The 26339-nt window shown below is 33.4% G+C and overlaps 5 non-coding genes across 5 annotated transcripts; all 5 read left to right on the top strand.

Moving 5' to 3' along the window:
• Nucleotides 1–8356: 8356 nt before the first annotated feature.
• On the top strand, nt 8357–10351 carry LOC138914184 (small subunit ribosomal RNA). The gene has a single exon (XR_011420049.1). It is a non-coding gene; the product is annotated as a small subunit ribosomal RNA (ribosomal RNA).
• A 623-nt stretch (nt 10352–10974) lies between these two features.
• Nucleotides 10975–11153, top strand: LOC138914191 (5.8S ribosomal RNA). Its single transcript, XR_011420054.1, has one exon. It is a non-coding gene; the product is annotated as a 5.8S ribosomal RNA (ribosomal RNA).
• Nucleotides 11154–11551: 398 nt separating this feature from the next.
• LOC138914187 (large subunit ribosomal RNA) lies at nt 11552–15508 on the top strand. The gene has a single exon (XR_011420052.1). It is a non-coding gene; the product is annotated as a large subunit ribosomal RNA (ribosomal RNA).
• Nucleotides 15509–21490: 5982 nt separating this feature from the next.
• LOC138914194 (small subunit ribosomal RNA) lies at nt 21491–23485 on the top strand. The gene has a single exon (XR_011420058.1). It is a non-coding gene; the product is annotated as a small subunit ribosomal RNA (ribosomal RNA).
• Nucleotides 23486–24108: 623 nt separating this feature from the next.
• On the top strand, nt 24109–24287 carry LOC138914183 (5.8S ribosomal RNA). Its single transcript, XR_011420048.1, has one exon. It is a non-coding gene; the product is annotated as a 5.8S ribosomal RNA (ribosomal RNA).
• The last annotated feature ends 2052 nt before the right edge of the window (nt 24288–26339 follow it).

Genomic DNA, 26339 nt, shown 5'->3' with positions numbered 1-26339 from the left:
ACGCTCATCGGTCTGCTTTGAAGTTCAAACTACGGAAGGAAATCCCCCTGGATACCAACGACTGGCTGCATGGACTGGATATGACCGGGATGAACTGGAAGGACAAGATGGCTCTGCTAGACGAGCGTCTGCTAAATGAGTGGCAGCTCAGATGGGATAGCGCGGATCACGGGCATGTGACTCGCGAATTCTTCCCAGAGGCAGCGTTTGTCTACAAGAGGAAAGACTTTGTCTTTACTCTAAAAGCCGGATTCTTACTGACAGGACACGGGTCGCTAAACGCATTCTTGCACGACAGGACTCTCAGCACCACGACCGCATGCTCATGTGGGGAGGTTGATGAGAGCTGGCTTCACGTGTTATGTGAATGCCGGCTGTACAATGAATTGCGTGACCTCGATGCTCTCGGAATTGTCCAGGACCAAGGAAGATGGATCGTCGCGGGAGTAGTTGAGACCCCAGAACGGATGCGTCTCCTAGAAGTTTTCGCGGATGCTGCCTTTTTAAGGCGAAGGATGGCTACGACGGATGGAAGGCGAACCACAGGCGCTGGGCTCTAGCCCAACTCACCCCTGCTGTGTGGCTAGCGGCGAAGAATTCTACCACAGCTTGTCATAGCTTGTCGTAGGAGGCGACTAATATGGCATGGGTGCCCCATCCGAGCTTGTCGGAGCTTAAGGGGTGAGGCCTACCGAGCCTGTAATTTCGGTACCACGGGTTGAGCAGCTGTCCAAGGCTGCTCATTGAGGTTGGCCCCCATGTGGGAGTATCGTGGTGGCTGTGGTTGACACCCATATGCGGGTAGAGCCTTCGGGTTGACGTGGAGTTGCGTCATACAACTCGGGTGCTGTGACCCAAAGATCAGTAGGGATTTAGATAGATCCCGCTCCTCAGCAAGGGGGAATGCTTGCCCGACAAGTAAGCATTCGAATTGCTACCGGGGTGGTTGCTATGTACATAGCTATAGCTTCTAGTCCGGGGCGTTGGTCTGGCGCTTAACCTAGACACATTGCACTATACACTCACTTGTGGGTGTATAAGAGTGCCGTGGTTGTAATCCCTTCAGTGTGGAACACGCCACGTTAAATAAGCTTCGGAGGGATCCGATGGACACCTGTCCCTATCTACTATCTAGCGAAACCACAGCCAAGGGAACGGGCTTGGAATAATTAGCGGGGAAAGAAGACCCTTTTGAGCTTGACTCTAATCTGGCAGTGTAAGGAGACATAAGAGGTGTAGAATAAGTGGGAGATATTAGACTTCGGTTTGGTATCGTCAATGAAATACCACTACTCTTATTGTTTCCTTACTTACTTGATTAAATGGAACGTGTATCATTTCCTAGCCATTATACGGATATATTTATTATATCTTATGGTATTGGGTTTTGATGCAAGCTTCTTGATCAAAGTATCACGAGTTTGTTATATAATCGCAAACAAATTCTTTAATAAAACGGTGCATTTATGTATTTTTGATTTGAAAATTTGGTATAACTCTAATTACTCAGGTATGATCCAATTCAAGGACATTGCCAGGTAGGGAGTTTGACTGGGGCGGTACATCTCTCAAATAATAACGGAGGTGTCCCAAGGCCAGCTCAGTGCGGACAGAAACCACACATAGAGCAAAAGGGCAAATGCTGACTTGATCTCGGTGTTCAGTACACACAGGGACAGCAAAAGCTCGGCCTATCGATCCTTTTGGTTTAAAGAGTTTTTAACAAGAGGTGTCAGAAAAGTTACCATAGGGATAACTGGCTTGTGGCGGCCAAGCGTTCATAGCGACGTCGCTTTTTGATCCTTCGATGTCGGCTCTTCCTATCATTGTGAAGCAAAATTCACCAAGCGTTGGATTGTTCACCCATGCAAGGGAACGTGAGCTGGGTTTAGACCGTCGTGAGACAGGTTAGTTTTACCCTACTAATGACAAAACGTTGTTGCGACAGCATTCCTGCGTAGTACGAGAGGAACCGCAGGTACGGACCAATGGCACAATACTTGTTCGAGCGAACAGTGGTATGACGCTACGTCCGTTGGATTATGCCTGAACGCCTCTAAGGTCGTATCCGTGCTGGACTGCAATGATAAATAAGGGGCAATTTGCATTGTATGGCTTCTAAACCATTTAAAGTTTATAATTTACTTTATAAACGACAATGGATGTGATGCCAATGTAATTTGTAACATAGTAAATTGGGAGGATCTTCGATCACCTGATGCCGCGCTAGTTACATATAAAAGCATTATTTAATACAATGACAAAGCCTAGAATCAATTGTAAACGACTTTTGTAACAGGCAAGGTGTTGTAAGTGGTTGAGCAGCTGCCATACTGCGATCCACTGAAGCTTATCCTTTGCTTGATGATTCGATAATAAACATAAATTTAATTGTGTTTATTTTGTTTGGCTTTTTTAAGTCAGAATATATATATATATAAAATATATATATATAAAATAATAATTATATTTAAATAAATTTTATTTAAATATATTTAACAATGGTAGCCATATGTATCGTCATCCTATTAGTGACGCGTATAAAAATATTCTAAGTCCGAACATGCAAATAAGAGACATATGCAAGTATATGTACTTCTTAAGGTAGCCAACTGAATCGTCATCCTATTAGTGACGTGTATACAAATATTCTAAGTCCGAACATACAAGTAAGAGACATATGCAAGTATATGTACCTCTTAAGGTAGCCAACTGAATCGTCATCCTATTAGTGACGTGTATAAAAATATTCTAAGTCCGAACATACAAGTAAGAGACATATGCAAGTATATGTACCTCTTAAGGTAGCCAACTGAATCGTCATCCTATTAGTGACGTGTATAAAAATATTCTAAGTCCGAACATACAAGTAAGAGACATATGCAAGTATATGTACCTCTTAAGGTAGCCAACTGAATCGTCATCCTATTAGTGACGCGTATAAAAATATTCTAAGTCCGAACATGCAAATAAGAGACATATGCAAGTATATGTACCTCTTAAGGTAGCCAACTGAATCGTCATCCTATTAGTGACGTGTATAAAAATATTCTAAGTCCGAACATACAAGTAAGAGACATATGCAAGTATATGTACCTCTTAAGGTAGCCAACTGAATCGTCATCCTATTAGTGACGTGTATAAAAATATTCTAAGTCCGAACATGCAAGTAAGAGACATATGCAAGTCAATGTTCCTCTTAAAATAGATGATTGAATCGTCATCCTATTAGTGACGTGTATAAAAATATTCCAAGTCCAAACATGAGTTATATGGATATGAAAATAATATTAAGTTCTAGTATGGATATGAAAAAAATGAGTTATATGGATATGGGAAAAATAACAAGTTCTAGTATGGATATGAAAAAAATGAGTTATGTGGATATGGGAAAAATAATAATTTCTAGTATGGATATGAAAAAAAAATGAGTTATATGGATATGGAAAAGAATACAGAGTTCTAGTATGGATATGGAAAAATGAGTTATATGAATATGGGAAAAATGATAAGTTCTAGTATGGATATGAAAAAATATTGAGTTATATGGATATTAAAGAAATAATAAGTTCTAGTATGGATATGGAATAAAATGAGTTATATAGATATGGCAAAAAATTTAATGTTCTAGTATGGATATGAAAAAAATTAGTTATATGAATATGGGAAAATTTATAAGTTCTAGTATGGATATGGGAAAAATAATAAGTTCTAGTATGGATATAAAAAAATATTGAGTTATATGGATATTAAAGAAATAATAAGTTCTAGTATGGATATGGAAAAAAATTAGTTATATTGATATGCTAAATAATGAGTTATATGCATATGGGAAAAATACTAAGTTGTAGTATGGATATGGGAAGAATACTGAGTTCTAGTATGGATATGGGAAAAATAATCAGTTCTAGTATGGATATGAAAAAATATTGAGTTTTATGGATATTGAAGAGATAATAAGCTCTAGTATGGATATGGAAAAAATTAATTATATTGTAATAGTAAATAATAAGTTATATGGATATAGGAAGAAAATTAGGTTCTAGTATGGATATGAAAAAAATTAGTTCTATGGATATGGGAAAAATAAAAAGTTCTGGTATGGATATGGAAAAATATTAAGTTATATGGATATTTAAGAAATAATAAGTTCTAGTATGGATATGGAATAAAATGAGTTGTAGAGATATGGCAAAAATATAATGTTCTAGTATGGATATGAAAAAAATTAGTTATATGAATATGGGAAAATTTATAAGTTCTAGTATGGATATGGGAAAAAGAATAAGTTCTAGTATGGATATGAAAAAATATTGAGTTATATGAATATTAAAGAAATAATAAGTTCTAGTATGAATATGGAAAAATATTATTTATATTGATATGGTAAATAATGATTTATATGGATATGGGATAAATACTAAATTCTAGTGTGGATATGGATAATTATATAGATATAGAACAAAAAATAAGTTATATGGATATGGTGGCATCAGTACGAAATATGCCCAATTTACATACACCGGAGCCGCAGTACGATAAATACCCAATATTTAGACGTCGTGGCCAAAAACATATATAGGGAGGCAGTGCTCGCCGACCGGCCGTATTGTTCAAAATTTATGTTTATCATATTATTTTGGCAATGCTATATATAAATGATATCTTATACATATAATTCAATTATAGCGATATGGAAATACCATATTATATGTATAAAGAAAAAAAATGTATAATAAAATATACATTGACATACAAATATGGCTAGTTGTATGGATATGCCGTATTCATTATATGGATACGGCATATAGATTATATAAATATGACCAAAAAATATTTTATATTGATATGGCAAATAAAGAAATTACTTGAATATGGAAATAAAAGAAGTTATATTGATATGGAAGAAAATAATGAGTCATATAGATATGTTGGCATCAGTACGAAATATGCCCAAATTACCAACACCGGGGCCGCAGTACGAAAAATACCCAATATTTAGACGTCGTGGCCAAAAACATATATAGGGAGGCAGTGCTCGCCGACCGGCCGTATTGTTCAAAATTTATGTTTATCATATTATTTTGGCAATGCTATATATAAATGATATCTTATACATATAATTCAATTATAGCAATATGGAAATACCATATTATATGTATAAAGAAAAAAAATGTATAATAAAATATACATTGACATACAAATATGGCTAGTTGTATGGATATGCCGTATTCATTATATGGATACGGCATATAGATTATATAAATATGACCAAAAAATATTTTATATTGATATGGCAAATAAAGAAATTACTTGAATATGGAAATAAAAGAAGTTATATTGATATGGAAGAAAATAATGAGTCATATAGATATGTTGGCATCAGTACGAAATATGCCCAATTTACATATACCGGGGCCGCAGTACGAAAAATACCCAATATTTAGACGTCGTGGCCAAAAACATATATAGGGAGGCAGTGCTCGCCGACCGGCCGTATTGTTCAAAATTTATGTTTATCATATTATTTTGGCAATGCTATATATAAATGATATCTTATACATATAATTCAATTATAGCGATATGGAAATACCATATTATATGTATAAAGAAAAAAAATGTATAATAAAATATACATTGACATACAAATATGGCTAGTTGTATGGATATGCCGTATTCATTATATGGATACGGCATATAGATTATATAAATATGACCAAAAAATATTTTATATTGATATGGCAAATAAAGAAATTACTTGAATATGGAAATAAAAGAAGTTATATTGATATGGAAGAAAATAATGAGTCATATAAATATGTTGGCATCAGTACGAAATATGCCCAATTTACATACACCGGGGCCGCAGTACGAAAAATACCCAATATTTAGACGTCGTGGCCAAAAACATATATAGGGAGGCAGTGCTCGCCGACCGGCCGTATTGTTCAAAATTTATGTTTATCATATTATTTTGGCAATGCTATATATAAATGATATCTTATACATATAATTCAATTATAGCGATATGGAAATACCATATTATATGTATAAAGAAAAAAAATGTATAATAAAATATACATTGACATACAAATATGGCTAGTTGTATGGATATGCCGTATTCATTATATGGATACGGCATATAGATTATATAAATATGACCAAAAAATATTTTATATTGATATGGCAAATAAAGAAATTACTTGAATATGGAAATAAAAGAAGTTATATTGATATGGAAGAAAATAATGAGTCATATAGATATGTTGGCATCAGTACGAAATATGCCCAATTTACATACACCGGGGCCGCAGTACGAAAAATACCCAATATTTAGACGTCGTGGCCAAAAACATATATAGGGAGGCAGTGCTCGCCGACCGGCCGTATTGTTCAAAATTTATGTTTATCATATTATTTTGGCAATGCTATATATAAATGATATCTTATACATATAATTCAATTATAGCGATATGGAAATACCATATTATATGTATAAAGAAAAAAAATGTATAATAAAATATACATTGACATACAAATATGGCTAGTTGTATGGATATGCCGTATTCATTATATGGATACGGCATATAGATTATATAAATATGACCAAAAAATATTTTATATTGATATGGCAAATAAAGAAATTACTTGAATATGGAAATAAAAGAAGTTATATTGATATGGAAGAAAATAATGAGTCATATAGATATGTTGGCATCAGTACGAAATATGCCCAATTTACATACACCGGGGCCGCAGTACGAAAAATACCCAATATTTAGACGTCGTGGCCAAAAACATATATAGGGAGGCAGTGCTCGCCGACCGGCCGTATTGTTCAAAATTTATGTTTATCATATTATTTTGGCAATGCTATATATAAATGATATCTTATACATATAATTCAATTATAGCGATATGGAAATACCATATTATATGTATAAAGAAAAAAAATGTATAATAAAATATACATTGACATACAAATATGGCTAGTTGTATGGATATGCCGTATTCATTATATGGATACGGCATATAGATTATATGGATATGACCAAAAAATAATTCATAAAGAAATTATATGAATATGGCAGAAATAATTGGTTATATTAATATGATCAAATAATACTTTATATAAAAAAGTGAATATCTTTGGTTGGGTGGCAAAGAGAATTAAATATGCCCGATATATAGACGTCGTGGCCAAAAACTACTATAGGGTGAAGTGCTTGTCTGTTGGTCTATATATATACATATAATATTTTATGCGTACACATTATTATTATAGATAGTTAATATCTATCGTATGGGTGGCAAACGGAATTAAATAATTTCGATATTTAGACGTCGTGGCCAAAAACTACTATAGGATGGTCAGTGGTTGTCCACCAATTAATTATTGAACAAACCATATGAATATCATATGCTGTTGTCAATATAATGTATATCAATAATAATAAAAAATAAGGATGGTACAGTAAGTAGTCCATCTACTATTGAACAAAATATATTATAATATATACTTTTGTTATCAATAGAACAACATATATTAAAATCAAAATATTATCCGTATAAATTTGTTTCTTAAATGAAATTAAGACTTGGCTACGCGGTTAATATTATAAACCCATGATAATAAGGTGAAACAGAGGTCAAGTTTCTATTATATATAGAATAACAAATTGTTTCCGACTTTTATCGTTAATCTTTGGTGGCAGGTATATATGATAATTTATATTAAATTATTATATCCCCTGTCGTTTGGGCACAGAGTATCGCTTGCCGGTACAATGTGTTTACAAAAAGCATTATAATAAAATATAATTGCAATATTAGTGATCAAAATAATTTCATATGCGCTCGGTTTTATATCATATATTACCAGAGAGTTATATGGAAAAGATAAATTTTAAATTTATCATCAAAATGCAAATGATTTAACTCAATATTTATATTGGTTAAACAAAAATTGTACATGTGTGGATACAATAATTATGTATGTTGAACAAAAATGATATTTTAGAATGAAATATGTATATATAATATAATAAAAACTTATAGAAAGAACAATATATATTGAAAATTGTGTTATAAAAAAGTTGTACTTTTTCTTTAACATCAATTATAAACTTGTTATATTAGTGGCGAAACAAGTAAAAATTAAAGAACGTATACGAATGCCATATAAAAATGGCCGTATTCGAATTAAAATAGAATTATTTCACAAAGCAAAAAAAAAATATTGAATTAAAATCAATATTTAAGAAAAACCGAACATATAAAATGGAAATAAAATCTATTATATTTATATTACTAATTTCTATTCAAAAAATATGAATGAAATATGAACGAAAACATTATTCTGGTTGATCCTGCCAGTAGTTATATGCTTGTCTCAAAGATTAAGCCATGCATGTCTAAGTACACACGAATTAAAAGTGAAACCGCAAAAGGCTCATTATATCAGTTATGGTTCCTTAGATCGTTAACAGTTACTTGGATAACTGTGGTAATTCTAGAGCTAATACATGCAATTAAAACATGAACCTTATGGGACATGTGCTTTTATTAGGCTAAAACCAAGCGATCGCAAGATCGTTATATTGGTTGAACTCTAGATAACATGCAGATCGTATGGTCTTGTACCGACGACAGATCTTTCAAATGTCTGCCCTATCAACTTTTGATGGTAGTATCTAGGACTACCATGGTTGCAACGGGTAACGGGGAATCAGGGTTCGATTCCGGAGAGGGAGCCTGAGAAACGGCTACCACATCTAAGGAAGGCAGCAGGCGCGTAAATTACCCACTCCCAGCTCGGGGAGGTAGTGACGAAAAATAACAATACAGGACTCATATCCGAGGCCCTGTAATTGGAATGAGTACACTTTAAATCCTTTAACAAGGACCAATTGGAGGGCAAGTCTGGTGCCAGCAGCCGCGGTAATTCCAGCTCCAATAGCGTATATTAAAGTTGTTGCGGTTAAAACGTTCGTAGTTGAACTTGTGCTTCATACGGGTAGTACAACTTACAATTGTGGTTAGTACTATACCTTTATGTATGTAAGCGTATTACCGGTGGAGTTCTTATATGTGTTTAAATACTTGTATTTTTTCATATGTTCCTCCTATTTAAAAACCTGCATTAGTGCTCTTAAACGAGTGTTATTGTGGGCCGGTACAATTACTTTGAACAAATTAGAGTGCTTAAAGCAGGCTTCAAATGCCTGAATATTCTGTGCATGGGATAATGAAATAAGACCTCTGTTCTGCTTTCATTGGTTTTCAGATCAAGAGGTAATGATTAATAGAAGCAGTTTGGGGGCATTAGTATTACGACGCGAGAGGTGAAATTCTTGGACCGTCGTAAGACTAACTTAAGCGAAAGCATTTGCCAAAGATGTTTTCATTAATCAAGAACGAAAGTTAGAGGTTCGAAGGCGATCAGATACCGCCCTAGTTCTAACCATAAACGATGCCAGCTAGCAATTGGGTGTAGCTACTTTTATGGCTCTCTCAGTCGCTTCCCGGGAAACCAAAGCTTTTGGGCTCCGGGGGAAGTATGGTTGCAAAGCTGAAACTTAAAGGAATTGACGGAAGGGCACCACCAGGAGTGGAGCCTGCGGCTTAATTTGACTCAACACGGGAAAACTTACCAGGTCCGAACATAAGTGTGTAAGACAGATTGATAGCTCTTTCTCGAATCTATGGGTGGTGGTGCATGGCCGTTCTTAGTTCGTGGAGTGATTTGTCTGGTTAATTCCGATAACGAACGAGACTCAAATATATTAAATAGATATCTTCAGGATTATGGTGTTGAAGCTTATATAGCCTTCATTCATGGTGGCAGTAAAATGTTTATTGTGTTTGAATGTGTTTATATAAGTGGAGCCGTACCTGTTGGTTTGTCCCATTATAAGGACACTAGCTTCTTAAATGGACAAATTGCGTCTAGCAATAATGAGATTGAGCAATAACAGGTCTGTGATGCCCTTAGATGTCCTGGGCTGCACGCGCGCTACAATGAAAGTATCAACGTGTATTTCCTAGACCGAGAGGTCCGGGTAAACCGCTGAACCACTTTCATGCTTGGGATTGTGAACTGAAACTGTTCACATGAACTTGGAATTCCCAGTAAGTGTGAGTCATTAACTCGCATTGATTACGTCCCTGCCCTTTGTACACACCGCCCGTCGCTACTACCGATTGAATTATTTAGTGAGGTCTCCGGACGTGATCACTGTGACGCCTTGTGTGTTACGGTTGTTTCGCAAAAGTTGACCGAACTTGATTATTTAGAGGAAGTAAAAGTCGTAACAAGGTTTCCGTAGGTGAACCTGCGGAAGGATCATTATTGTATAATATCCTTACCGTTAATAAAAAAATTTGTTAATACAAATTTAATACAAATTACCAATATATATATATATATACATAATAATTATAATAATAATTATACCAAAAATATGATCTTAAAAGTAAAAGATCAAATAAATTTCGAACAAGCAAATCGAAATATTGTAATAATATAATATTATTACAAATAAATTAAATAGAAACAAACATAAAATTCGAACAAGCAAATCGAATTATTAATATAATAAAATATATTTTATATATTTATTATAAACTTTTGTGTGTATATGGACCATAATATACACGCGTTGCGAGATGTATTGGCCAACTAATTTGATGATGATCATACATTGGATAATGCAACAACCTAAAATATACAATGTTGTACCTGGTTTCAGGTTAATGTTTTATATAAAATTATCAATATATATTAACAAACAAATGCCATTACAAATAATACTTTGATATATATTGTTTATATAAAACTAAGACATTTCGCAGCATTTATTTTAGGTATATAAATACATTTATTGAAGGAATTGATATATGCCAGTAAAATGGTGTATTTTTAATTTCTTTCAATAAAAACATATTTGACCAAATTTAAAACCAATATTATAAAACTCTAAGCGGTGGATCACTCGGCTCATGGGTCGATGAAGAACGCAGCAAACTGTGCGTCATCGTGTGAACTGCAGGACACATGAACATCGACATTTTGAACGCATATCGCAGTCCATGCTGTTATGTACTTTAATTAATTTTATAGTGCTGCTTGGACTACATATGGTTGAGGGTTGTAAGACTATGCTAATTAAGTTGTTTATACAAATTTTATAATAAAATTTTATAAGCATATGGTATATTATTGGATAAAAATAATTTAATTATTTTATTCATAATATTAACAAATATATGAAAAACATTATCTCACAATAGTAATTAAACTTTGAGAAAAACGAAGAGGAATATTTTCTTTTTCAATCAAATAATACTGAGAAATGTCTAGCATAAAATATTATCTAGAATTGTCTCTTATTAATGATTTGAAATATGAAAAACGTTGACAATATTATTATTCTTCGTTAATTCGTTACAAATAAATGCCATTAATATATATATACGTCAGCTTTAAACGAATTTAATAAAATGTTTTATCATTATATATAAAGAATTAATTGCAAATAAAAGTTATATACAACCTCAACTCATATGGGACTACCCCCTGAATTTAAGCATATTAATTAGGGGAGGAAAAGAAACTAACAAGGATTTTCTTAGTAGCGGCGAGCGAAAAGAAATCAGTTCAGCACTAAGTCACTTTGTCTATATGGCAAATGTGAGATGCAGTGTATGGAGCGTCAATATTCTAGTATGAGAAATTAACGATTTAAGTCCTTCTTAAATGAGGCCATTTACCCATAGAGGGTGCCAGGCCCGTATAACGTTAATGATTACTAGATGATGTTTCCAAAGAGTCGTGTTGCTTGATAGTGCAGCACTAAGTGGGTGGTAAACTCCATCTAAAACTAAATATAACCATGAGACCGATAGTAAACAAGTACCGTGAGGGAAAGTTGAAAAGAACTCTGAATAGAGAGTTAAACAGTACGTGAAACTGCTTAGAGGTTAAGCCCGATGAACCTGAATATCCGTTATGGAAAATTCATCATTAAAATTGTAATATTTAAACAATATTATGATAATAGTGTGCATTTTTTCCATATAAGGACATTGTAATCTATTAGCATACCAAATTTATCATAAAATATAACTTATAGTTTATTCAAATTAAATTGCTTGCATTTTAACACAGAATAAATGTTATTAATTTGATAAAGTGCTGATAGATTTATATGAATACAGTGCGTTAATTTTTCGGAATTATATAATGGCATGATTATCATTGATTTTTGTGTTTATTATATGCACTTGTAGGATTAACAATGCGAAAGATTCAGGATACCTTCGGGACCCGTCTTGAAACACGGACCAAGGAGTCTAACATATGTGCAAGTTATTGGGATATAAACCTAATAGCGTAATTAACTTGACTAATAATGGGATTAGTTTTTTAACTATTTATAGCTAATTAACACAATCCCGGGGCGTTCTATATAGTTATGTATAATGATATTTATATTATTTATGCCTCTAACTGGAACGTACCTTGAGCATATATGCTGTGACCCGAAAGATGGTGAACTATACTTGATCAGGTTGAAGTCAGGGGAAACCCTGATGGAAGACCGAAACAGTTCTGACGTGCAAATCGATTGTCAGAATTGAGTATAGGGGCGAAAGACCAATCGAACCATCTAGTAGCTGGTTCCTTCCGAAGTTTCCCTCAGGATAGCTGGTGCATTTTAATATTATATAAAATAATCTTATCTGGTAAAGCGAATGATTAGAGGCCTTAGGGTCGAAACGATCTTAACCTATTCTCAAACTTTAAATGGGTAAGAACCTTAACTTTCTTGATATGAAGTTTAAGGTTATGATATAATGTGCCCAGTGGGCCACTTTTGGTAAGCAGAACTGGCGCTGTGGGATGAACCAAACGTAATGTTACGGTGCCCAAATTAACAACTCATGCAGATACCATGAAAGGCGTTGGTTGCTTAAAACAGCAGGACGGTGATCATGGAAGTCGAAATCCGCTAAGGAGTGTGTAACAACTCACCTGCCGAAGCAACTAGCCCTTAAAATGGATGGCGCTTAAGTTGTATACCTATACATTACCGCTAAAGTAGATGATTTATATTACTTGTGATATAAATTTTGAAACTTTAGTGAGTAGGAAGGTACAATGGTATGCGTAGAAGTGTTTGGCGTAAGCCTGCATGGAGCTGCCATTGGTACAGATCTTGGTGGTAGTAGCAAATAATCGAATGAGACCTTGGAGGACTGAAGTGGAGAAGGGTTTCGTGTGAACAGTGGTTGATCACGAGTTAGTCGGTCCTAAGTTCAAGGCGAAAGCCGAAAATTTTCAAGTAAAACCAAAAACGCAATATATACAAATCAAGCTAATATAATATACTTGAATAATTTTGAACGAAAGGGAATACGGTTCCAATTCCGTAACCTGTTGAGTATCCGTTTGTTATTAAATATGGGCCTCGTGCTCATCCTGGCAACAGGAACGACCATAAAGAAGCCGTCGAGAGATATCGGAAGAGTTTTCTTTTCTGTTTTATAGCCGTACTACCATGGAAGTCTTTCGCAGAGAGATATGGTAGATGGGCTAGAAGAGCATGACATATACTGTTGTGTCGATATTTTCTCCTCGGACCTTGAAAATTTATGGTGGGGACACGCAAACTTCTCAACAGGCCGTACCAATATCCGCAGCTGGTCTCCAAGGTGAAGAGTCTCTAGTCGATAGAATAATGTAGGTAAGGGAAGTCGGCAAATTAGATCCGTAACTTCGGGATAAGGATTGGCTCTGAAGATTGAGATAGTCGGGCTTGATTGGGAAACAATAACATGGTTTATGTGCTCGTTCTGGGTAAATAGAGTTTCTAGCATTTATGTTAGTTACTTGTTCCCCGGATAGTTAGTTACGTAGCCAATTGTGGAACTTTCTTGCTAAAATTTTTAAGAATACTAATTGGGTCAAACCAATTAGTTCTTATTAATTATAACGATTATCAATTAACAATCAATTCAGAACTGGCACGGACTTGGGGAATCCGACTGTCTAATTAAAACAAAGCATTGTGATGGCCCTAGCGGGTGTTGACACAATGTGATTTCTGCCCAGTGCTCTGAATGTCAAAGTGAAGAAATTCAAGTAAGCGCGGGTCAACGGCGGGAGTAACTATGACTCTCTTAAGGTAGCCAAATGCCTCGTCATCTAATTAGTGACGCGCATGAATGGATTAACGAGATTCCTACTGTCCCTATCTACTATCTAGCGAAACCACAGCCAAGGGAACGGGCTTGGAATAATTAGCGGGGAAAGAAGACCCTTTTGAGCTTGACTCTAATCTGGCAGTGTAAGGAGACATAAGAGGTGTAGAATAAGTGGGAGATATTAGACTTCGGTTTGGTATCGTCAATGAAATACCACTACTCTTATTGTTTCCTTACTTACTTGATTAAATGGAACGTGTATCATTTCCTAGCCATTATACGGATATATTTATTATATCTTATGGTATTGGGTTTTGATGCAAGCTTCTTGATCAAAGTATCACGAGTTTGTTATATAATCGCAAACAAATTCTTTAATAAAACGGTGCATTTATGTATTTTTGATTTGAAAATTTGGTATAACTCCAATTACTCAGGTATGATCCAATTCAAGGACATTGCCAGGTAGGGAGTTTGACTGGGGCGGTACATCTCTCAAATAATAACGGAGGTGTCCCAAGGCCAGCTCAGTGCGGACAGAAACCACACATAGAGCAAAAGGGCAAATGCTGACTTGATCTCGGTGTTCAGTACACACAGGGACAGCAAAAGCTCGGCCTATCGATCCTTTTGGTTTAAAGAGTTTTTAACAAGAGGTGTCAGAAAAGTTACCATAGGGATAACTGGCTTGTGGCGGCCAAGCGTTCATAGCGACGTCGCTTTTTGATCCTTCGATGTCGGCTCTTCCTATCATTGTGAAGCAAAATTCACCAAGCGTTGGATTGTTCACCCATGCAAGGGAACGTGAGCTGGGTTTAGACCGTCGTGAGACAGGTTAGTTTTACCCTACTAATGACAAAACGTTGTTGCGACAGCATTCCTGCGTAGTACGAGAGGAACCGCAGGTACGGACCAATGGCACAATACTTGTTCGAGCGAACAGTGGTATGACGCTACGTCCGTTGGATTATGCCTGAACGCCTCTAAGGTCGTATCCGTGCTGGACTGCAATGATAAATAAGGGGCAATTTGCATTGTATGGCTTCTAAACCATTTAAAGTTTATAATTTACTTTATAAACGACAATGGATGTGATGCCAATGTAATTTGTAACATAGTAAATTGGGAGGATCTTCGATCACCTGATGCCGCGCTAGTTACATATAAAAGCATTATTTAATACAATGACAAAGCCTAGAATCAATTGTAAACGACTTTTGTAACAGGCAAGGTGTTGTAAGTGGTTGAGCAGCTGCCATACTGCGATCCACTGAAGCTTATCCTTTGCTTGATGATTCGATAATAAACATAAATTTAATTGTGTTTATTTTGTTTGGCTTTTTTAAGTCAGAATATATATATATATAAAATATATATATATAAAATAATAATTATATTTAAATAAATTTTATTTAAATATATTTAACAATGGTAGCCATATGTATCGTCATCCTATTAGTGACGCGTATAAAAATATTCTAAGTCCGAACATGCAAATAAGAGACATATGCAAGTATATGTACTTCTTAAGGTAGCCAACTGAATCGTCATCCTATTAGTGACGTGTATACAAATATTCTAAGTCCGAACATACAAGTAAGAGACATATGCAAGTATATGTACCTCTTAAGGTAGCCAACTGAATCGTCATCCTATTAGTGACGTGTATAAAAATATTCTAAGTCCGAACATACAAGTAAGAGACATATGCAAGTATATGTACCTCTTAAGGTAGCCAACTGAATCGTCATCCTATTAGTGACGTGTATAAAAATATTCTAAGTCCGAACATACAAGTAAGAGACATATGCAAGTATATGTACCTCTTAAGGTAGCCAACTGAATCGTCATCCTATTAGTGACGCGTATAAAAATATTCTAAGTCCGAACATGCAAATAAGAGACATATGCAAGTATATGTACCTCTTAAGGTAGCCAACTGAATCGTCATCCTATTAGTGACGTGTATAAAAATATTCTAAGTCCGAACATACAAGTAAGAGACATATGCAAGTATATGTACCTCTTAAGGTAGCCAACTGAATCGTCATCCTATTAGTGACGTGTATAAAAATATTCTAAGTCCGAACATACAAGTAAGAGACATATGCAAGTCATATGTATCCTCTTAAAATAGATGATTGAATCGTCATCCTATTAGTGACGTGTATAAAAATATTCCAAGTCCAAACATGAGTTATATGGATATGAAAATAATATTAAGTTCTAGTATGGATATGAAAAAAATGAGTTATATGGATATGGGAAAAATAACAAGTTCTAGTATGGATATGAAAAAAATGAGTTATGTGGATATGGGAAAAATAATAATTTCTAGTATGGATATGAAAAAAAAATGAGTTATATGGATATGGAAAAGAATACAGAGTTCTAGTATGGATATGGAAAAATGAGTTATATGAATATGGGAAAAATGATAAGTTCTAGTATGGATATGAAAAAATATTGAGTTATATGGATATTAAAGAAATAATAAGTTCTAGTATGGATATGGAATAAAATGAGTTATATAGATATGGCAAAAAATTTAATGTTCTAGTATGGATATGAAAAAAATTAGTTATATGAATATGGGAAAATTTATAAGTTCTAGTATGGATATGGGAAAAATAATAAGTTCTAGTATGGATATAAAAAAATATTGAGTTATATGGATATTAAAGAAATAATAAGTTCTAGTATGGATATGGAAAAAAATTAGTTATATTGATATGCTAAATAATGAGTTATATGCATATGGGAAAAATACTAAGTTGTAGTATGGATATGGGAAGAATACTGAGTTCTAGTATGGATATGGGAAAAATAATCAGTTCTAGTATGGATATGAAAAAATATTGAGTTTTATGGATATTGAAGAGATAATAAGCTCTAGTATGGATATGGAAAAAATTAATTATATTGTAATAGTAAATAATAAGTTATATGGATATAGGAAGAAAATTAGGTTCTAGTATGGATATGAAAAAAATTAGTTCTATGGATATGGGAAAAATAAAAAGTTCTGGTATGGATATGGAAAAATATTAAGTTATATGGATATTTAAGAAATAATAAGTTCTAGTATGGATATGGAATAAAATGAGTTGTAGAGATATGGCAAAAATATAATGTTCTAGTATGGATATGAAAAAAATTAGTTATATGAATATGGGAAAATTTATAAGTTCTAGTATGGATATGGGAAAAAGAATAAGTTCTAGTATGGATATGAAAAAATATTGAGTTATATGAATATTAAAGAAATAATAAGTTCTAGTATGAATATGGAAAAATATTATTTATATTGATATGGTAAATAATGATTTATATGGATATGGGATAAATACTAAATTCTAGTGTGGATATGGATAATTATATAGATATAGAACAAAAAATAAGTTATATGGATATGGTGGCATCAGTACGAAATATGCCCAATTTACATACACCGGAGCCGCAGTACGATAAATACCCAATATTTAGACGTCGTGGCCAAAAACATATATAGGGAGGCAGTGCTCGCCGACCGGCCGTATTGTTCAAAATTTATGTTTATCATATTATTTTGGCAATGCTATATATAAATGATATCTTATACATATAATTCAATTATAGCGATATGGAAATACCATATTATATGTATAAAGAAAAAAATGTATAATAAAATATACATTGACATACAAATATGGCTAGTTGTATGGATATGCCGTATTCATTATATGGATACGGCATATAGATTATATAAATATGACCAAAAAATATTTTATATTGATATGGCAAATAAAGAAATTACTTGAATATGGAAATAAAAGAAGTTATATTGATATGGAAGAAAATAATGAGTCATATAGATATGTTGGCATCAGTACGAAATATGCCCAAATTACCAACACCGGGGCCGCAGTACGAAAAATACCCAATATTTAGACGTCGTGGCCAAAAACATATATAGGGAGGCAGTGCTCGCCGACCGGCCGTATTGTTCAAAATTTATGTTTATCATATTATTTTGGCAATGCTATATATAAATGATATCTTATACATATAATTCAATTATAGCAATATGGAAATACCATATTATATGTATAAAGAAAAAAAATGTATAATAAAATATACATTGACATACAAATATGGCTAGTTGTATGGATATGCCGTATTCATTATATGGATACGGCATATAGATTATATAAATATGACCAAAAAATATTTTATATTGATATGGCAAATAAAGAAATTACTTGAATATGGAAATAAAAGAAGTTATATTGATATGGAAGAAAATAATGAGTCATATAGATATGTTGGCATCAGTACGAAATATGCCCAATTTACATATACCGGGGCCGCAGTACGAAAAATACCCAATATTTAGACGTCGTGGCCAAAAACATATATAGGGAGGCAGTGCTCGCCGACCGGCCGTATTGTTCAAAATTTATGTTTATCATATTATTTTGGCAATGCTATATATAAATGATATCTTATACATATAATTCAATTATAGCGATATGGAAATACCATATTATATGTATAAAGAAAAAAAATGTATAATAAAATATACATTGACATACAAATATGGCTAGTTGTATGGATATGCCGTATTCATTATATGGATACGGCATATAGATTATATAAATATGACCAAAAAATATTTTATATTGATATGGCAAATAAAGAAATTACTTGAATATGGAAATAAAAGAAGTTATATTGATATGGAAGAAAATAATGAGTCATAAAGATATGTTGGCATCAGTACGAAATATGCCCAATTTACATACACCGGGGCCGCAGTACGAAAAATACCCAATATTTAGACGTCGTGGCCAAAAACATATATAGGGAGGCAGTGCTCGCCGACCGGCCGTATTGTTCAAAATTTATGTTTATCATATTATTTTGGCAATGCTATATATAAATGATATCTTATACATATAATTCAATTATAGCGATATGGAAATACCATATTATATGTATAAAGAAAAAAAATGTATAATAAAATATACATTGACATACAAATATGGCTAGTTGTATGGATATGCCGTATTCATTATATGGATACGGCATATAGATTATATAAATATGACCAAAAAATATTTTATATTGATATGGCAAATAAAGAAATTACTGAATATGGAAATAAAAGAAGTTATATTGATATGGAAGAAAATAATGAGTCATATAGATATGTTGGCATCAGTACGAAATATGCCCAATTTACATACACCGGGGCCGCAGTACGAAAAATACCCAATATTTAGACGTCGTGGCCAAAAACATATATAGGGAGGCAGTGCTCGCCGACCGGCCGTATTGTTCAAAATTTATGTTTATCATATTATTTTGGCAATGCTATATATAAATGATATCTTATACATATAATTCAATTATAGCGATATTGAAATACCATATTATATGTATAAAGAAAAAAAATGTATAATAAAATATACATTGACATACAAATATGGCTAGTTGTATGGATATGCCGTATTCATTATATGGATACGGCATATAGTTTATATAAATATGACCAAAAAATATTTTATATTGATATGGCAAATAAAGAAATTACTTGAATATGGAAATAAAAGAAGTTATATTGATATGGAAGAAAATAATGAGTCATATAGATATGTTGGCATCAGTACGAAATATGCCCAATTTACATACACCGGGGCCGCAGTACGAAAAATACCCAATATTTAGACGTCGTGGCCAAAAACATATATAGGGAGGCAGTGCTCGCCGACCGGCCGTATTGTTCAAAATTTATGTTTATCATATTATTTTGGCAATGCTATATATAAATGATATCTTATACATATAATTCAATTATAGCGATATGGAAATACCATATTATATGTATAAAGAAAAAAAATGTATAATAAAATATACATTGACATACAAATATGGCTAGTTGTATGGATATGCCGTATTCATTATATGGATACGGCATATAGATTATATGGATATGACCAAAAAATAATTCATAAAGAAATTATATGAATATGGCAGAAATAATTGGTTATATTAATATGATCAAATAATACTTTATATAAAAAAGTGAATATCTTTGGTTGGGTGGCAAAGAGAATTAAATATGCCCGATATATAGACGTCGTGGCCAAAAACTACTATAGGGTGAAGTGCTTGTCTGTTGGTCTATATATATACATATAATATTTTATGCGTACACATTATTATTATAGATAGTTAATATCTATCGTATGGGTGGCAAACGGAATTAAATAATTTCGATATTTAGACGTCGTGGCCAAAAACTACTATAGGATGGTCAGTGGTTGTCCACCAATTAATTATTGAACAAACCATATGAATATCATATGCTGTTGTCAATATAATGTATATCAATAATAATAAAAAATAAGGATGGTACAGTAAGTAGTCCATCTACTATTGAACAAAATATATTATAATATATACTTTTGTTATCAATAGAACAACATATATTAAAATCAAAATATTATCCGTATAAATTTGTTTCTTAAATGAAATTAAGACTTGGCTACGCGGTTAATATTATAAACCCATGATAATAAGGTGAAACAGAGGTCAAGTTTCTATTATATATAGAATAACAAATTGTTTCCGACTTTTATCGTTAATCTTTGGTGGCAGGTATATATGATAATTTATATTAAATTATTATATCCCCTGTCGTTTGGGCACAGAGTATCGCTTGCCGGTACAATGTGTTTACAAAAAGCATTATAATAAAATATAATTGCAATATTAGTGATCAAAATAATTTCATATGCGCTCGGTTTTATATCATATATTACCAGAGAGTTATATGGAAAAGATAAATTTTAAATTTATCATCAAAATGCAAATGATTTAACTCAATATTTATATTGGTTAAACAAAAATTGTACATGTGTGGATACAATAATTATGTATGTTGAACAAAAATGATATTTTAGAATGAAATATGTATATATAATATAATAAAAACTTATAGAAAGAACAATATATATTGAAAATTGTGTTATAAAAAAGTTGTACTTTTTCTTTAACATCAATTATAAACTTGTTATATTAGTGGCGAAACAAGTAAAATTAAAGAACGTATACGAATGCCATATAAAAATGGCCGTATTCGAATTAAAATAGAATTATTTCACAAAGCAAAAAAAAAATATTGAATTAAAATCAATATTTAAGAAAAACCGAACATATAAAATGGAAATAAAATCTATTATATTTATATTACTAATTTCTATTCAAAAAATATGAATGAAATATGAACGAAAACATTATTCTGGTTGATCCTGCCAGTAGTTATATGCTTGTCTCAAAGATTAAGCCATGCATGTCTAAGTACACACGAATTAAAAGTGAAACCGCAAAAGGCTCATTATATCAGTTATGGTTCCTTAGATCGTTAACAGTTACTTGGATAACTGTGGTAATTCTAGAGCTAATACATGCAATTAAAACATGAACCTTATGGGACATGTGCTTTTATTAGGCTAAAACCAAGCGATCGCAAGATCGTTATATTGGTTGAACTCTAGATAACATGCAGATCGTATGGTCTTGTACCGACGACAGATCTTTCAAATGTCTGCCCTATCAACTTTTGATGGTAGTATCTAGGACTACCATGGTTGCAACGGGTAACGGGGAATCAGGGTTCGATTCCGGAGAGGGAGCCTGAGAAACGGCTACCACATCTAAGGAAGGCAGCAGGCGCGTAAATTACCCACTCCCAGCTCGGGGAGGTAGTGACGAAAAATAACAATACAGGACTCATATCCGAGGCCCTGTAATTGGAATGAGTACACTTTAAATCCTTTAACAAGGACCAATTGGAGGGCAAGTCTGGTGCCAGCAGCCGCGGTAATTCCAGCTCCAATAGCGTATATTAAAGTTGTTGCGGTTAAAACGTTCGTAGTTGAACTTGTGCTTCATACGGGTAGTACAACTTACAATTGTGGTTAGTACTATACCTTTATGTATGTAAGCGTATTACCGGTGGAGTTCTTATATGTGTTTAAATACTTGTATTTTTTCATATGTTCCTCCTATTTAAAAACCTGCATTAGTGCTCTTAAACGAGTGTTATTGTGGGCCGGTACAATTACTTTGAACAAATTAGAGTGCTTAAAGCAGGCTTCAAATGCCTGAATATTCTGTGCATGGGATAATGAAATAAGACCTCTGTTCTGCTTTCATTGGTTTTCAGATCAAGAGGTAATGATTAATAGAAGCAGTTTGGGGGCATTAGTATTACGACGCGAGAGGTGAAATTCTTGGACCGTCGTAAGACTAACTTAAGCGAAAGCATTTGCCAAAGATGTTTTCATTAATCAAGAACGAAAGTTAGAGGTTCGAAGGCGATCAGATACCGCCCTAGTTCTAACCATAAACGATGCCAGCTAGCAATTGGGTGTAGCTACTTTTATGGCTCTCTCAGTCGCTTCCCGGGAAACCAAAGCTTTTGGGCTCCGGGGGAAGTATGGTTGCAAAGCTGAAACTTAAAGGAATTGACGGAAGGGCACCACCAGGAGTGGAGCCTGCGGCTTAATTTGACTCAACACGGGAAAACTTACCAGGTCCGAACATAAGTGTGTAAGACAGATTGATAGCTCTTTCTCGAATCTATGGGTGGTGGTGCATGGCCGTTCTTAGTTCGTGGAGTGATTTGTCTGGTTAATTCCGATAACGAACGAGACTCAAATATATTAAATAGATATCTTCAGGATTATGGTGTTGAAGCTTATATAGCCTTCATTCATGGTGGCAGTAAAATGTTTATTGTGTTTGAATGTGTTTATATAAGTGGAGCCGTACCTGTTGGTTTGTCCCATTATAAGGACACTAGCTTCTTAAATGGACAAATTGCGTCTAGCAATAATGAGATTGAGCAATAACAGGTCTGTGATGCCCTTAGATGTCCTGGGCTGCACGCGCGCTACAATGAAAGTATCAACGTGTATTTCCTAGACCGAGAGGTCCGGGTAAACCGCTGAACCACTTTCATGCTTGGGATTGTGAACTGAAACTGTTCACATGAACTTGGAATTCCCAGTAAGTGTGAGTCATTAACTCGCATTGATTACGTCCCTGCCCTTTGTACACACCGCCCGTCGCTACTACCGATTGAATTATTTAGTGAGGTCTCCGGACGTGATCACTGTGACGCCTTGTGTGTTACGGTTGTTTCGCAAAAGTTGACCGAACTTGATTATTTAGAGGAAGTAAAAGTCGTAACAAGGTTTCCGTAGGTGAACCTGCGGAAGGATCATTATTGTATAATATCCTTACCGTTAATAAAAAAATTTGTTAATACAAATTTAATACAAATTACCAATATATATATATATATACATAATAATTATAATAATAATTATACCAAAAATATGATCTTAAAAGTAAAAGATCAAATAAATTTCGAACAAGCAAATCGAAATATTGTAATAATATAATATTATTACAAATAAATTAAATAGAAACAAACATAAAATTCGAACAAGCAAATCGAATTATTAATATAATAAAATATATTTTATATATTTATTATAAACTTTTGTGTGTATATGGACCATAATATACACGCGTTGCGAGATGTATTGGCCAACTAATTTGATGATGATCATACATTGGATAATGCAACAACCTAAAATATACAATGTTGTACCTGGTTTCAGGTTAATGTTTTATATAAAATTATCAATATATATTAACAAACAAATGCCATTACAAATAATACTTTGATATATATTGTTTATATAAAACTAAGACATTTCGCAGCATTTATTTTAGGTATATAAATACATTTATTGAAGGAATTGATATATGCCAGTAAAATGGTGTATTTTTAATTTCTTTCAATAAAAACATATTTGACCAAATTTAAAACCAATATTATAAAACTCTAAGCGGTGGATCACTCGGCTCATGGGTCGATGAAGAACGCAGCAAACTGTGCGTCATCGTGTGAACTGCAGGACACATGAACATCGACATTTTGAACGCATATCGCAGTCCATGCTGTTATGTACTTTAATTAATTTTATAGTGCTGCTTGGACTACATATGGTTGAGGGTTGTAAGACTATGCTAATTAAGTTGTTTATACAAATTTTATAATAAAATTTTATAAGCATATGGTATATTATTGGATAAAAATAATTTAATTATTTTATTCATAATATTAACAAATATATGAAAAACATTATCTCACAATAGTAATTAAACTTTGAGAAAAACGAAGAGGAATATTTTCTTTTTCAATCAAATAATACTGAGAAATGTCTAGCATAAAATATTATCTAGAATTGTCTCTTATTAATGATTTGAAATATGAAAAACGTTGACAATATTATTATTCTTCGTTAATTCGTTACAAATAAATGCCATTAATATATATATACGTCAGCTTTAAACGAATTTAATAAAATGTTTTATCATTATATATAAAGAATTAATTGCAAATAAAAGTTATATACAACCTCAACTCATATGGGACTACCCCCTGAATTTAAGCATATTAATTAGGGGAGGAAAAGAAACTAACAAGGATTTTCTTAGTAGCGGCGAGCGAAAAGAAATCAGTTCAGCACTAAGTCACTTTGTCTATATGGCAAATGTGAGATGCAGTGTATGGAGCGTCAATATTCTAGTATGAGAAATTAACGATTTAAGTCCTTCTTAAATGAGGCCATTTACCCATAGAGGGTGCCAGGCCCGTATAACGTTAATGATTACTAGATGATGTTTCCAAAGAGTCGTGTTGCTTGATAGTGCAGCACTAAGTGGGTGGTAAACTCCATCTAAAACTAAATATAACCATGAGACCGATAGTAAACAAGTACCGTGAGGGAAAGTTGAAAAGAACTCTGAATAGAGAGTTAAACAGTACGTGAAACTGCTTAGAGGTTAAGCCCGATGAACCTGAATATCCGTTATGGAAAATTCATCATTAAAATTGTAATATTTAAACAATATTATGATAATAGTGTGCATTTTTTCCATATAAGGACATTGTAATCTATTAGCATACCAAATTTATCATAAAATATAACTTATAGTTTATTCAAATTAAATTGCTTGCATTTTAACACAGAATAAATGTTATTAATTTGATAAAGTGCTGATAGATTTATATGAATACAGTGCGTTAATTTTTCGGAATTATATAATGGCATGATTATCATTGATTTTTGTGTTTATTATATGCACTTGTAGGATTAACAATGCGAAAGATTCAGGATACCTTCGGGACCCGTCTTGAAACACGGACCAAGGAGTCTAACATATGTGCAAGTTATTGGGATATAAACCTAATAGCGTAATTAACTTGACTAATAATGGGATTAGTTTTTTAACTATTTATAGCTAATTAACACAATCCCGGGGCGTTCTATATAGTTATGTATAATGATATTTATATTATTTATGCCTCTAACTGGAACGTACCTTGAGCATATATGCTGTGACCCGAAAGATGGTGAACTATACTTGATCAGGTTGAAGTCAGGGGAAACCCTGATGGAAGACCGAAACAGTTCTGACGTGCAAATCGATTGTCAGAATTGAGTATAGGGGCGAAAGACCAATCGAACCATCTAGTAGCTGGTTCCTTCCGAAGTTTCCCTCAGGATAGCTGGTGCATTTTAATATTATATAAAATAATCTTATCTGGTAAAGCGAATGATTAGAGGCCTTAGGGTCGAAACGATCTTAACCTATTCTCAAACTTTAAATGGGTAAGAACCTTAACTTTCTTGATATGAAGTTTAAGGTTATGATATAATGTGCCCAGTGGGCCACTTTTGGTAAGCAGAACTGGCGCTGTGGGATGAACCAAACGTAATGTTACGGTGCCCAAATTAACAACTCATGCAGATACCATGAAAGGCGTTGGTTGCTTAAAACAGCAGGACGGTGATCATGGAAGTCGAAATCCGCTAAGGAGTGTGTAACAACTCACCTGCCGAAGCAACTAGCCCTTAAAATGGATGGCGCTTAAGTTGTATACCTATACATTACCGCTAAAGTAGATGATTTATATTACTTGTGATATAAATTTTGAAACTTTAGTGAGTAGGAAGGTACAATGGTATGCGTAGAAGTGTTTGGCGTAAGCCTCATGGAGCTGC

The sequence above is a fragment of the Drosophila takahashii genome, unplaced genomic scaffold (assembly GCF_030179915.1).
Source record: "Drosophila takahashii strain IR98-3 E-12201 unplaced genomic scaffold, DtakHiC1v2 scaffold_137, whole genome shotgun sequence".
In the NCBI taxonomy this organism is placed as follows: domain Eukaryota; kingdom Metazoa; phylum Arthropoda; class Insecta; order Diptera; family Drosophilidae; genus Drosophila; species Drosophila takahashii.
Note: the sequence above shows the minus strand (reverse complement) of the source record. Positions and strands in the feature narration are given on the sequence as shown.